This window comes from Pomacea canaliculata, linkage group LG9 (assembly GCF_003073045.1).
Source record: "Pomacea canaliculata isolate SZHN2017 linkage group LG9, ASM307304v1, whole genome shotgun sequence".
NCBI lineage: Eukaryota > Metazoa > Mollusca > Gastropoda > Architaenioglossa > Ampullariidae > Pomacea > Pomacea canaliculata.
Genome location: NC_037598.1, coordinates 18,902,967 through 18,918,386, shown reverse-complemented (window position 1 = coordinate 18,918,386; position 15,420 = coordinate 18,902,967).

The window sequence follows — 15,420 nt, the reverse complement described above, 5'->3', positions numbered from 1 at the left end:
ATTAATTAAGGCGGCCTTCTTTTCCCGATTTCTCGCCTCTATTGTCTCCAGTATCCTATGCGAGTATCGCTAACGAAGAGCGCAGTATAATCCGATATTGAAATTAATATTAAACATGGCTGAGCGGTTGTTACAGCAAAGATGCTGGACAATGGTCGGAAGTGTTTTCACACCCATCTCCAAATGTGTGGCTTGAGGTGGAGGAGGGGTGAGGTGGGATGTTGGTTAAAATGACAAAGGGAGAGTAACCATGGGGTCCTTGTTTGCTGCAAGTGTGAAAACACTGTCCCAGAGAGAAAGTGGACTGACTAGAGTGACACACGTGCTTCACCACAGGACAAAGTTAATCGTGATGGCCGCGGTTCGTTACCTGTTGTAACCTCTTACTCCTCCTTTTCCTTTCATATCTTATAAAAGATGTAAGCATAAACAAGAAAATACATTAGAAAAATAGAGAACATAAACACAATGAAAGTGAACAAGCAAGCCCCTCTCCTACTTAGTCTTGCTTAGTTGTAACTATTGGGTAGAAGGGCAGTGAACACACCTCACAATACGTTGGGACCTCTCCCCACCTCTCACACAGACACGATGGCGCGCATGACATCTGATGTTTGATCCGACTAACCAATATTTTATTCAGAAGTCTTCATCTTCAACACATTTTCATTACATTTTACCCTATTTCATAAAAGACTCATCAGATAGTTTTTTTAAAAATGATTGTTCAGCTTATTACAGTGTAATTATTGTACAATCTGAGCTAATAAATTTCGCCTTTCGTGAGACACGCATCGCTCCTCGGTATTTTCCCTTCTTCACAGAAGAGGTCAAATCCGTTACGCCCTCTTGGGTTTGACAGATTGTTGACCTCTTAATGTCTGTGTCGGTGTTTGAAGGCTTTGATCTCTCAAACGTAAAAGGATTTATTTGTTCAGATCTCGGAAGTTTATATTTTGCGAAGAACTGAACCAACTTATTTTCGAAACAAAAATGCTATTGAGGTATGACTTTTACACCGGCTTCCTTCAAAGATATTTACCACCAACATAGTTACAACTATAAGCTTTTCCCCTAAAATTTATGATGTTGACAATGTATAATATCATTTTTGGTGGAATCGTATTGCACAGAGGAAACAAACACCTGACTAATGTTTGTACACAAATCTCGTCCCTGAGATGGCGGTAAATGAAGCGAACTACATCTACGGCACTCATCACGCAAACAGGAGAGAAAGAGAGAAAGAGAGACAGAGAAGCTGTGCGGAGGGTTGTCGTCGCCCGGGGGTCCCCCACAACAGCCCTCCTCTGGGGCTCATAACCGTGTGCTACGACACTGCGGGCGATCATAACTGTCCACTTCAGGTATGTTTTAGTCCCTTACATATGTGACAGGCAGTCGACAAAGCACAACACCGGCAAATGCACGCGCGTGCGCCGTCAGGCCCTCCCTCCCGCGCCCTCCCCAAGTCTAAACAAACGCTCAGCAGCACGTGCAAATCGCCGCAGCGCGCGTGCATTAAACTCGTTCGCCACGGGCTTGATTAAGGGCAGGCCAGGCCAGGACCATATGGAAAGCAGAAAAATTAATTTTCCCTCCCGCGAAAGTGCAGTTTAAGCCTAATTGAATTGATGACGCGGAGAGGCGGGCAGCGAAACCCGAGGCCAACGACAGCCAGCAGATATCAGGGGAGTGCATCGTCTTTGTTTAGAATCAGAGTTATCGGCTCTGGATCGCCCGCCGCTTGGCGTCCGGGTCATGGCGGCCGGTGTTTTAACGGTTCGCAGCGAGATTCTGCGAGGACAAGTTGATGTAACAGGATCGCTTTCTCGCGTAGTCGGCCTAGCGGGGGCAGACAACTGTACGGAAACTACAAGCGTGCCAGGCAGGGTTCTGGTTCCTGGCTGTGTTCCAGCCCCCACTTTCCCGTTTAGAGGCCTGGATGATCAACGGTATCCATGAACGAACATCAGTAACATGCTGGCGAAATGTCAGCATGAGATGTGTGTGTGTGGGTGATACTTTGGTCAGTCTTTGACTACCGGGATGTCTGAAAAAAAGAAAGAAACTTTTGTTGGAAGTCTTCATATATCCAGTGCATATAAAATGTCCGACGTTTAAGATTTAAAGATAAGTTTTGGTCATCAAAGCTACAGCTAATGACCAGGGAACATACTTTTCATGCGTTTCCGTTTGTTAAAGAATTCCATGCCTTGTTGGCATATATCTGGAGTGTGTGTGTGAGAGAGAGAGAGAAATTCCCTACTTCCGGTGGGCAGAAAACACACAGAGACTGACACAGACAGATGAGGAAGAATAGAGACTGTGAAAAAGAAAATATAAATGAATTCTACCGATTTATTTAAAGCTATCAACAACACTGCCAACAAAGATAATATATCCATATTCTCTATTTTAAGTTCTCGCCCTCGCAAATACCTTACATTAAAAAAAAAATCTTCATCTAAAACTTTACTTAATCTTAGATAAATTTTAAACATTAGATTCCAAATGGCGTAACGAGTCATTTCTCAAACATCAATCCATCTTGTAACTAAACAAAACAAAAAAAACTATCAATAATTAATGCCACTCTTTGCAGGCTGGCTGAGATAACTGGATGGCGAATGTCGGACGGCGTGGGTGGGGATGGAGGAGGGCAATGACTGGATGGGGGGGTGTAGGGAAGGGGTCCGTCCTGCACCTGCAGTGCGGTCGAGAATGTCCCTCCCTGCATGGTCGATCCCGAGGGGTCAGGACCCCAGAAGCCAGTGAGGTGGGAGGGGTTGCTGGTAGGGGGAGTGTCAGGTATGCATGGCGACGGCAGCTTTCACGCTGAACCGCTCTCACCTTCTCTCGGCGCCAGCTGAACAGCGAGAGCAGCCCCCTTCTCTTCTCCCCCGCCTCCTCCATCCCTCAATCTGCCGACTGCAATAATCAGCAAAGAAAGTGATCACGTGGTAGTGGCGTCTAAATAAGTTTTTTTCTCCTCTTGAAGCTGGAGTGAAGTCCGCCGTGCTGCTCGCTCCGCGCCTATGATTGTTGATTGTGCGCATGCGCTGAAAAGACATTGCACGTGCCGCTCGATCGCTGGGGGAACACTGGTGGCGAAGTCGAGGTCGGCATACAACAGCTAGGGAGGGAGGGGTAGAGAGACAGATTTATCCTTTATTGCTATCAGATCTTAGCTCGGCTTGTCGAGGTCCTTATGCAACATCAAAGAGCGACTGTAAACAAACCATTTACCTCTATATACATACTACACAGCGCTCTACAGATAGTCATACACCGCATATCGAAAAAAGAAACCTAGGAGTATACTCTCTCTCTCTCTCACACACACACACATACACACGCATGCACGGATAGAAAGAAAAAGAAAGATGAGCAGTTTCGGGCCAACTAACGGAAAGCGGCGGTGAGAGAAGTCGTGTACAGGGGGGAGAGGAGTGGGCCTTGATTTGATGATCGATTCCATCCCCTGACAAGACCGGCCAGCGTGAACGCCGGGAGCTGTGTAAACAAGGAGGAGAGACAAACGGTCCTCTACAACATCAAGAGCAGCGACGAAATTCGCCGCAAAGAGGAGGAAGCTGCCGCCTTTTAACGCATTACCGCCGCCGCTCTTTGAACCTTGCTGGTGCGCTGGGCTGTCGGGTGGGCGCACCAGTGGGTGGAACCAGTCTTGGGCCACTCTTCTCTCCGGAACTCACAACCAAATCGAAGTCCTGAAGACCTGAGAGATAGAATAAAAAAAATAAATAAATAGATAAAATAATAAAAAAAAAAGGTGGAGGAGAAAAAGAAATATTTCTAAATATCCGTGATCATTCTGTAGTTTCTGATATCTCAGTCTTAACATAAATTATTATTACCTTTAATGACTTTTACTTTTTTTTTTTTTTTTGGTCTGATGTTCAACTTTGTAGTAAAAATGTCTTTCTGTCAGTTTTGTAACAACAGTGACAGCAGAAGTTGTAGTCGGGTGCTTAATGTCTTTCTGTCCTGTCGATCTTCTTTTCGTCACAGCTGGAACTTATTGATAATGTTTTTTTTTTGTTACAGCAGCTCTTATATCTTTTGATACTATGCTTTATTGCTCATATCACTGTCATCCCTGTCACTGATGAATTGCAGCAAAGAATGAAATATTAGAAATACATGAAACTTATAAAAGTACTTATAAAGAACTCAAATCCCACTCTTTCACTCACTGGATACCCGGGTAAAGGTAGTCTAACCTGCACGATTGCCTCTCTTCAAGACCAGACCCACTACAACTGGTTTTCCCTTAACGAAGCATTGTCTAGTCACTCTTCATGAGTCGCTTCCCGAGGGCTGTCGGGTGCAATCTACCCATCATTTTCCGACGATATGGTTGAGGAAGCGCATTATCTGAAAGCCTCGCCGAAAGAAATAAGATAAAAGCAAAGGTGGCCCACCTCGGGTAGCCCACATACATCAACGTTGAAGGCTTTGTCATGGATATTAACTTCGTCAAAGACCACGAACTCATGGTCTTACCTGGTCAATTTTCCTCCGCACCTGTCTGCCGGCTCTGGTCCAGGGTGCAGCTGCGGTGAGAATGGTGAGTAGAGCTCGTGCTTAATGGTCTGTCAAATCGCAGACTCCAACCCGAGCTCGTGCTTAATTATGCGATTGGAATGCACTTGTCGCTTTTGGTTAAGACCCATTCAAGGAATTCCCTTAAAAACCACTCGAGCATATCGTGGTGTCGCCTTATCTTCTCTGTCTCCACCCTGGCACTCACAGACTGTAATTGTCTGGCCACAGAAATACTTCAGGAACTGATTCCGATTTCCTGTCCTCCGCACTCACCTGTGACCGAAATTTCTGCAGGTACAGGACTAAATCGGGTGCCCTTTAACAGAATCAAAGGACTGCTCGATCACCCGTGTCCATCCACGCTGCCTCCGACTTAGCAACAGTTCTGCTTGTTTAGCTTGTCTATCTTTGTCTTGTGGTCGTTCTGATACATTTAACAGCACTGCCGCAGCAAAAGCATGATTAGAGAATGGTCAGAACGGTCTCCACAACTCACCTGGACATTTACTGGAAATAAAAGGCTTTGGCGGGACTAATGATGGTCATGAGAAGAGAGGTGGAAGCAATCAGAAATATTTGAAGCTTTTAAAAAGTCTCGCACGAACCAATTTACACACACAATCAAGAAAACCAACTCTAAGCAAGAATAAAACCACTTTATCTATCTATCTGCTTAGGGTGGAGCAGGGGTTGTACCTTGCCATCTGATTCTTACCGCATAACAAACATACCAATCATCTCTCGGATATTTTCTGTCCATTCTTCCTGTCTTCTTTTCTTTTGCCTGATAATAGTTCCTCCCTTGCGCTGACTAAAACTTTCGAAAAGTTGGTGAGTTCAGATTATGAGGATCATCATACAGAGGACATCTGAACGAGTTTCCGACCTTTCCATCATGATTGGCATCGGATTTGGGATATTTTTGCAATCTCTGGTGGCAGTACAAAGACTCTTTGTTCCTGGCCTGACATTGGAACATGTTCAAAAGTTGCCCATGGCGCCGCAAACAAGTCGCCGGAGAGACAATGGACTCGGGGGGTCTTTGTATGTCCCCCGTGCGCGCTGGGACAGTGACCAGCCTCCGCAGTAAATATTTATCCTATCTCGACTTTTTGATGAGCAAATTCAGTGCCATGTCCACTAGGTGTCGTTCGCCCTGCCACTGCTCGGCTGCGGCCCATTTTCTCATTATCGCGCCATTTGTCGAGGGACACGCTTGGCTGCTGATGCTACCGGCCAGCTCCAGCAGTCGGGAAGAGGAGGAGGAGAGAGAGAGAGATGGGGATAGAGGAAACAGAGCGAGAGACAGAGAGAGAGGGGATTGTGAGTGTGAGCTTGTGTGTGTGTGCGTGCATGTGTACTTGGGAGTATGCGAGTGTGCATGTGTATGTGAGTGTGTTCGCGCGTGTGTGTATGAGGGAGGGAGAGAGAGAGAGAGCATGCCTGAAAGCAAGTCATTACACAGCTTGGCACTCCTGGATACCTTGGTACTCCTAGACAGCCTTCCATTGTTAGACAGATTGTAACTGCCACAAGCAGAGATATTTTTACTGTACTACCAGACATCTTGTCACTGTTAGTTTGTCCAGAAGAATCAAAACTGAAGAAGGAGGAAGTGGAGGAGGAGGAAGAAGAGGATGGATAAAAGAAGGAAGAAAAAAGTTGCTCATGTTGTTACAGCATTACCACGAATGTTACATGCACATAAAAAAATATTTCTTTTTGCATTCCTAATATAATACATTAAATTTTATTGTTGGGGAAAAACTGCTTTAAAGAACTTAAAAAAAACAAAAAAAAAAAAAAAAAACAAGCGTGGCCATCGTAGAATATCGTCAAACAAATAGGATTAATTAGTGTAAGTATTATTTTACACAGGAAACATCGCACAGCATCCCGTCAATACACTGTAGCCACACGACTTCCGGGGCAGTCCATCCCTGCCCTTTCACATCTCGGCCTGTCCAGAAAAGCCTCTTGCAATCTTTGCTGGCACGATTAATGCTTTTGCATTAGACATCTCAAGCTTTTCAAATCTTCAGTCAGCTGTGCCTTCCCCCTAGCAGAAAAAAAAAAACCCGAACGAAAGTTTTAAAGCATCGCTCAAATTAACTGTCAAAAGTGAGCGCTAATCACCACCGGAAGTCGGGCCATCGCGCATGCCCAAGCCTCGTTTTCAGCCCCGTTCCTCGTGCTTCGGAAAGGCTAAGTGATGCGTCAATTTCTGTCCCATCCTGTGCTTTTTCCTGCTTCCATTAAAGACAACACAACTCCCGGACCATCGGAAGTCAAGCATTTACCATAAGCCCCAGGATCGATTCTGACCTTTTTTCTCTTTTTGCTCTCGCGAGGAACTGCAGCCGAGCTTTGCTCTTTGTTGCTCCTCCACTCGTGTTGACTGGGATGCTGGCTGGCTTTTTTCTGTGAACGACTTGTGTTCACTTAGTGCCTGGTGTGCTCACATACTGTCGCAGGGGCAAGGAGCATCGCCACGCAACATTTCAGAAGAAAGCTGTGTATTCCCTCCGGAGGCCCACAAATTCGCTTTTCTCCTTGTCACCAATCTTGATTTTTCTTTTTTTATCCGCTCATTCTTGTGGGAGCTGGGTGGAAAAGCCAATGAAGGGCTAAGTACAACAAAGAAAGGTTTGATCTACCATAAAATTAAGGCTGAATATCGCAGAAAAGGTTTTTCGTCTGCTAAGAAATAAAGGGTAAGTGTCACAGAAAAGGTTTGATGGATAAAGGATAAATACAACAGAAAAGGTTTGATTTACCATGAAACAAACTATATAAATAGATGATGAAAAGAAGTTAATGGAATAAATGGGGGGAAAAGCTAGAGAAAAAGAAAATTAAACATTTGGTGAAGGCATCAAATGAACACAAAGGGAATAAAGTTTTTGTCTTTGAAAGTGTCACGTGGGAGGACATTATGATAAACCTACGATTGTAATAATTCATTCTCATAGTTCATTCACGATTTAGTACAATACTACATATGAAGGAAATTCGTTATTTTTGACTGTGACTGCTATTCATTTCGAGTGAAAGTGCTTCCACCTAGTGAGGATATTGCATTACTTCCCTTGGTGGGTTGGTTTGAATGACAGGAATGACGGCCTGAGCCAGTTTCAAGCCGACTATGGTCACTCAGAATAGCTCAGGAATTCTCAAAATATAGAATAATCCGAAAACAGAGTAATCCGACAAGCAAGGCACAAGAAGCTCTGGCTAGCAGCATCCACCCTAAACAATTCGAGTCTGAAGGGAAGCGCCCACGACCTCGAGAGACGGGTAGAATCCCTGGAAACCACAGCTTAGCACCCGCCAACTGAGGAAGAAACACCGACCCCCCTGACACCTCCGATCCACATTGACCTCCTAGTCATCCACTCCTCGGGTACCTCATGTAGAGGAACTAAATTTCGTCACGTGACGACCGTGGACGTTAGAGTTTGTAGAGCCGTTGGCACACGGCTTGCTGTCGGCGTCACACCGAGCGTTACACAAAACCCATTTCTCCAATTGCTGCTGACAGGCTGGTGGTCATGGAGAGCAACTGCAAAATCTGCTTTGGTCGCGATAAACCCAGTTCGAGGTGACACGCGGAACCGCCAGCGATCAAGATCCGACCGCGATAAGGCCGCAGCCACCCGGGATCCGACACCCCTGCTCCGCCGTCTACAGGAGGGAGACGGGTGGGTGAAGGGGAAGGTTGGTTGCATGTACAAGGTGTGGAGAAGACGGCTGATAAAGCCATCAGGGGCCAGGGCCCAACGCACCTTGTTTGCCCACCGGCAAAGCAGCACAGAAAATTGCTACTTAGGGAGCCGCACAATTAGCACTGCACCGCAGGGTCTCCGCCATTATAGGCCGCGGCGGCGAGCTCCTTTTTCGACTCCCTCCTCCTCTTCAGCTCGGCGCTCTGTACAAGTTCCCCTCAGCCGCGCTCATGAAAAGAAATGAACCACACAGCCCGCAGTTTTGAACACCTCCACTACAAAGTCGAGGCTTCAAACCCCCGCCACGAACCCACAAAGGTAAGGTGGTCGACATGAAGCAGTCAGTCCAGCTCGTCCTCCGCCATTCACCTCGTGGCGAAATTATCCCCTCCCCCCTACAACCCAGCTCCCTCGGTTGTCTTCCTCCACTCTTCTCCTCCACTCCCACCCTTCTGATGTGCCGTGAAAAGCAGACGACCAGGGGCAGGTTGTGAACTGTTTGTGCCAATCGCTCTTTTGGAGGAAGCGAGGTGATTGTTGGTGACACATGCAATGGGTTGTAGGCTGCAGTACTCACTCAACCCCGGGTGAGCACGACAGTAAGCTCGTCTGTGACAAATACCTCGGGTGTCGAGTGCCGGAGGATGACTCTGCTTTATACTTGCAGACTTTGAAACATAGGGTGCGAGAGATTTGCTACCATCCCACTACCCCTCCCTCTAAAACCACCAAATATTTCCCTTCCCTTCTATTTTTATTGAGGTAATGGTTTTTAAATGATTGCCATTCACAGTAAGAGGTCATTTTGTGACCTCACGATGCAGCACTGATGTGTCAAAGTAATGTGCAATATCAGTTCTCCCATTGAGTAGGTGTTGAAACCTCCATGTTCTGGAGGTAGTTTTATGTGAGGGATGAGTGAAGGTTGTGCTCATCTCTCCATCGCTGCCGTCCTCTATGAAGATGACTACCTGTTCACGACAGCTAGGTCGACTGGGGGAACTTTGCTGCGACACGAGTATCGAACCAGCTGGGTTCAGACGCCAGGGCTCTACCCACCCAGCTAGCCACTGTCCCACCGCTAAACACAGCTTGAGTTGTTCCTTCCTGGCTGTAGGAAGGATGCCGAGACATCTTGTACCATGAAGTCACGAAAGTAGACTCACTAATTATCACTGATGCGACTTCAGTGACATCTACCAACTAAAAAATTAAATGAGTTTATCTTGGACATTTGAAATGTTTTAATGATACACGTGGACGATTAGGTTTCAATGTGCTGGGGTATGGAGGGTGACTCTCTATTATAGGATAACAGTGTCGGGATCAGGTATTTGACCCTAGGGGTCAGTGACTCATAGTTTGATGATAAATCTGGGGGCGGACAGGAGCAGAGGGGTTGTGGGGCCGGGACTACGAGAGAGGTGGAAACTTTATTACCAGTCGATCGACTGAAGGTTTAAATCTTTTACTTTTTCAATCAGAAGCTGGGGTCACCTCACAAGGTTCTGCAGAGAGGTGGAAGGTGTATGGCTGAACTCCTCAAACAGTCGCATCCTCTTCTGAGCTACTTGAACGAGAGATGTTTCTGACTCCACTTGCACATCATCACCACACTATGATTGTACACGGGTAGAAGCTTGAATACCTCGACGCTCAGTTACAATCATCACCCATCCCACCCCACTCCGCGCGCGCGCACAAACACACAACTCAACCTTACTTTTGTATCCTTTACCTGCCTCCCGGCGATGGTTTGTGGCAGGCAGGCAGGCAGCTACCACCACCTGTACTGTTTGTCTCCCCCCTCTTTCCACCCCTCCCACTTTCTCGCTCTATAGATGCTTTGTACTTCAGTCTTTTCTTCTTGCAGCCTCCGGCCCACCGACAGTCCTCTTGGCTGCTCCCGTACCTGAACAGCAGTACTCCGGGTGTGCTACCCGGGTGCTTTCACCCTTCCTCCCCTCCACCCCGTTTATTTCAAGCGCAGGAAGACTTGAGGGGCGCGCAGCCCCTTGGCAGGCAGTAATTAGGAGGGGGTGGGAGGGGGCGGGTGCACGTGAGCGCTGTCATCCTCCTCACGTGACCTGCTCAGCGTCCTCGCCCAACGGCGGGAGCCGGGAGGAAGGTGTTGCTGCAGGTATCGCTGGCTCCCTCCATCTTCATGTGGTGTGGTAGAGAAGGTTCATCTTGACCGACAGGCTTGTCCGGAGACAAGAGCAGACGCAGTCTTACACAACTGTAAGATAATGATAAACAAACTAAATTGTCAAAGGGTTAAGGTTGACGGCTGGTTGCTGTTGTAACATCATCTAAATGGCGGTCATAGCTCTGAAGACATTTCCTATCTTGCAATCCTCAAGTTAACAATACAAAACAACAAAAACATACAAAATCGAAACCTCGCGTCAGTATGGGATTCGAACGCCTTACCCTGGGCTTTGAAACACGCAAACATTCATAGTGTGTCGTCTGCGCCTATGTCTCTACATCCTGCAGCATCCGCAGACAAAACATTAAAAAAATTATAAACATTCGACAGACCGATTTTTTTAAAAGCATCAAAAAAAAAAAGAAAAAAAATAATAATAAAAAAATAAATAAATTAAAAAATATATAGAAAAATAAAATAAATAAAATAAATAAATAATTAAAATAAAATAAAAAGGACATTTTTTCCGATCTGACAAAATCTTAAAATGCATTTATCCATTTTAGGTTTATTTTAAATGGAAAGTTCTCAAATATACTCGGTTCTTTATCACTTATATCACCACCACCACAACCAATAATAATAATAGAAGTAAAGGAGGAACGGATAACAGAAGCAGTAGTTAGAAGTGAATGTGATGAATGTGTGAAGTGATGGAGGGACGGCAAGCTGGACACAAGGACAGTCAGGGAGGGAGAGACAGCAGCACTCAGGTTTGTCTCGTCTGATGCCAGGGCCGGAGGTCCTCATCGACCGACTCGTCTGGCAGGGCGTCGCCATCTCAGACAGGTAATCCCAGGGTACGACCATGGAGACACGGGTGGCTCGGTGTGGTCACCTTGCAGGTGAGGCGGGCCCCGGTGCCAAGCAGTGCAGCTGGAGGAGGAGGAGGAGGGAGGCAGAGGGTCTGTGGGACTTGTGTTTGAGAAGACAATGGCAGTGCTGCTGTTTCAAGTTCTTTGAAGCGTGTCGCCGGCTCACAGGGCGTGTCCAGCCAGCAGGTATCAAATGCAGACATTACACTTTGGATGGAGATAACTGTTTGATCAAAGACAATGGAAAAAAACTCTATCTTCTGTGACTGACTGGCGAAAATTGTGGACTGAAGTTATGTCGTCTGTGAATAAAGACAAACATGGCGATGATGAATTGTTTGTATTATTAGAACAATAGTCGATGTTTTAATTGCGAAGATGTAATACACTCCATCATGTATATTTAATAGGCATTTGTTCTGTCATCCATCTTTCTATGGTGTTGTATTGTGTGCGATATCTCAACCGATGTTTTCATTAGTTCCAGAAACTACTTTCACGTTTGTTTCTTTGTGACACACCTGTACAGGTAGACTTTTCACTCACCCACCGACGGAGCTACATCCAAGCCCACGTTTTGCAGGAGCCTCACTTCCAATCTTCTTCCAGATTTTTCCTTTTTTTCGGGGTGAGTCGGTGGGTGGGGCTGGGGTGGCGGGTGGCGGGACTGCCAGCGTGGCGCACATCAGAAAAGCAAACCTGTAATTAGGAATGCCAGACGACTGCGCGCCATGCTGTGTGCCTGCTCCCTCCCTTTATTTTTGAAGTGATAAATGCGTTTTAGCACTCTGGTGCTGCTAGATAAAGAGATGTGCGAGCGGCACAAGCATCTAATTTGCTCTCTCTTTGTCTTCACCTGTAGTCGAGTCTGTAGACCTGGCGGTGCTAGACACGAGCCGCAAGGTGCTTTTGTTTCTCGCCTCGTGAACCCTCGGGAACTTTGACCTGAGGCTGGAACACTTTGTGAACTCCATGATCTCCTGCATCATATGTGTGTACTAAATATTTATTATCATTAGTTGAGACTTTGGCGGAATTCATCGTGTGTATATCATGTCTTATGTACATCATGTCTTTTGTCTACAATGTCTAACATGCATCATGCGCGTGACAGGGAGTGAGTGAAAAAAAATTGTTTCTTAATTTCAGATGTTTTTTTACAAACAATGAAAATACACTTCCAGCATTGCCAACACACTCTGCTCTAGTGGTAGAATTAAATACATTATGCATTTGTATAACTTTCAATATATCTACATGTCATAGACCTCGGAAATTGAATATTGAGACCACTAATATAATTTATTCTGTGCTTAATCGAAAGACAAATTATTTGAAAGAAAAATAAAGTCTGAAACACTGACATCTACCTATAATAATGTCTGACGTTGGGAAAACAGGCAAAAAGACAAAGCAGACAGAAGGACTGAGCGACTGGCTGAGATGTTCTTTACAGGTAGACTGGTTGCACCCGGGTATGTGCCGGGGTGTACTGTCGATATGACTTCTTTCCTTTTCACGACGACAAATGGAAGGAAAAAAAAAAACCAAAAACAAAAAGGAGGTTGAAGGGATGTGAGGTGGGACAGCATCTGTTCGCTTGTCAAAAGCAGACGACACCATCATGGCAGCGACCTTCCGAAATGACTAACGAGAGAGCGAGGGGTTAAAAAAGTCTGCAACTGAATGTGAGAGGGAAAGAAAGGAGAAGCGGGTGGCGGCAGGGTGTGGCGGGGGTGTTTTGTTGGAGGCAAGCGCTGCTGGCGTGTCTTGGACGGGTAGCGATCGCACGCATGAAGCCTGCAAAGACTCGGGTGGGTGGGGTGGAATCTGCGGGATGTTTGAGCAGAACTGTCTGCGAGTGTGTCGGGTGGCGCCTGCATGCTCCTTTCACTGAGTGAACCGCGACGCACACACAATACCCGAGTCAAACATATGCTTTGCTTCCAGATAAATGTTTCATGGATGAGTGTTTCAAGATAAATGTTTGATGGTTTGGTGGTTTAAGACAAATGTTTCACGGGTGAGTGTTTCAAGATCCGGGTGACATGCACTAGGGGTGGCAGGACTGGCATCAGCTCTCCATTCCTTGGGGCCGAGTCCTACCTGCCGCCGGGTGGAGAGGACTGAGCACAACAGCAACAGCTCCTCCATTCTGGGAAAACAGAAAGTTCACAAATTAATTTATCCGGACGTTATTTTCTCAGTCTGTCACACCCAGGATACCCGGAAGACGGTGACCTGGTTTGTGCGCCAGTTCACCACCTCACGACCTCACCCCATTCACCTGACCTTATTGCTTTCTATTTTTTTTAATTTGTTTGTTCGTTTGTTTCTTTCTTTCTTTCTTTCTTTCTTTCTTTCTTTTTCTCTTTCTCTTTTTTTCTTTCTTTTTCTTTCTTTCTCTCTTTCTTTTTTTTTCTTTCTTTCTCTTTCTTTCTTTCTTTTTCAGTTCACAACCTCACGACCTCACCCCATTCACCTGACCTTATTGCTTTCTATTTTTTTTAAATTTGTTTGTTTGTTTTTTTTTCTTTCTTTCTTTCTTTCTTTTTTCTTCTTTCTCTTTCTTTCTTTCTTTCTCTTTCTTTCTTTCTTTTTCTTTCTTTCTCTCTTTCTTCTTTCTCTTTCTTTCTTTTTTCTTTTATTTCTTTCTTTCTCTCTTTCTTTTTTTTTCTTTCTTTCTCTTTCTTTCTTTCTTTCTTTTTCAGTTCACAACCTCACGACCTCACCCCATTCACCTGACCTTATTGCTTTCTATTTTTTTTAATTGTTTGTTTTTTTTCTTTCTTTCTTTCTTTCTCTTTCTTCTCTTTCTTTCTTTCTTTTTCTTTCTTTCTCTCTTTTTTCTTTCTCTTTCTTTCTTTCTTTCTTTTCTTTCTTTCTTTCTCTCTTTCTTTTTTTTCTTTCTTTCTCTTTCTTTCTTTTTCAGTTCACAACCTCACGACCTCACCCCATTCACCTGACCTTATTGCTTTCTATTTTTTTTAATTTGTTTGTTTGTTTCTTTTTCTTCTTTCTTTCTTTTTTTCTTTCTTTCTTTCTTTCTTTTCTTTCTTTCTTTCTTTCTTTCTTTTAACTTGAAAGCTGGTCTTGAAACTGAGCTACTGACCAGCCTTTCTCGTTTCTGTCAAATATTTTTATCATCGATGATTTCTACAAGCTATCGAGCAAAAGCTTGGTGTCATCCTCATCAAAACTTTCAAAGTTTCTTTTTTTTCTTCAGTGATGAGCGGCAGTTAGTTCTCTGAAAGAAGAAGATGAAGAAAAAAAAAGGAGAGACATTTGCAGTGCCGTAGCAAATGTTGGACATAAATTATCTCAGCCTTGACACAGATTGCCTTTTCTACGACGGACTAGGTGAGCAGTAATTACATGCTGGGTGCTAGTGCCACGTGCTGCAGGCTGCTCGCGCCTGGGCGCATGCGCGGGTAGATTTCGGGTGGAGATAGCGCGATGGCGTGCGTGCACTTTACTCGCGGCGCGCACTGTCATTAGAGTAATCCGTCGGAGTCAGGCGCATTAACACACCACGCAAACAATGCAGCGCCACCCTGCAGCCCAGAAAGAGCAGGTAACTCGATCGCCACCCGTCTCTGTGTCCGCCCTTGCTCTCCACAACCTTTCCATTTGCTAATTGCGGGCCTCGGCCATGTCTGTGTAAGTACAGTGCGGTCTGGGGACGACGGTAGGTTTGCAAAAATGATTTTTTGTGCTTTCACTTAGAAAAGATGCTTCGCACGAGCCACTTGATGTGGAGAGCAGGAGGGAGGGAGATAGTTTGTTGTTCAGAACAATGCGAGGACACATTTCCAAATTCGACAGGATGTTGTGGAGGCTGGTGAGGAGGAGATGCCATCAACAGATACAAAGAAATGATTACAACAGGATACAACAGAATAATTGCTATAACAGAAGTTTTAATATTTGTGTAGGCTAATAACTAAAGCACTTACATCTATAACAACAACACTTTTCTGTAAGTAAATAAAAGATAGACGCACGTGCGACTGGATAATTAACACACACTCCAGAATAGTCAAAAACATTATTCGTTACAGTATGGCAAAAAGGAAGTAGATGGCGCTGATACAATTCT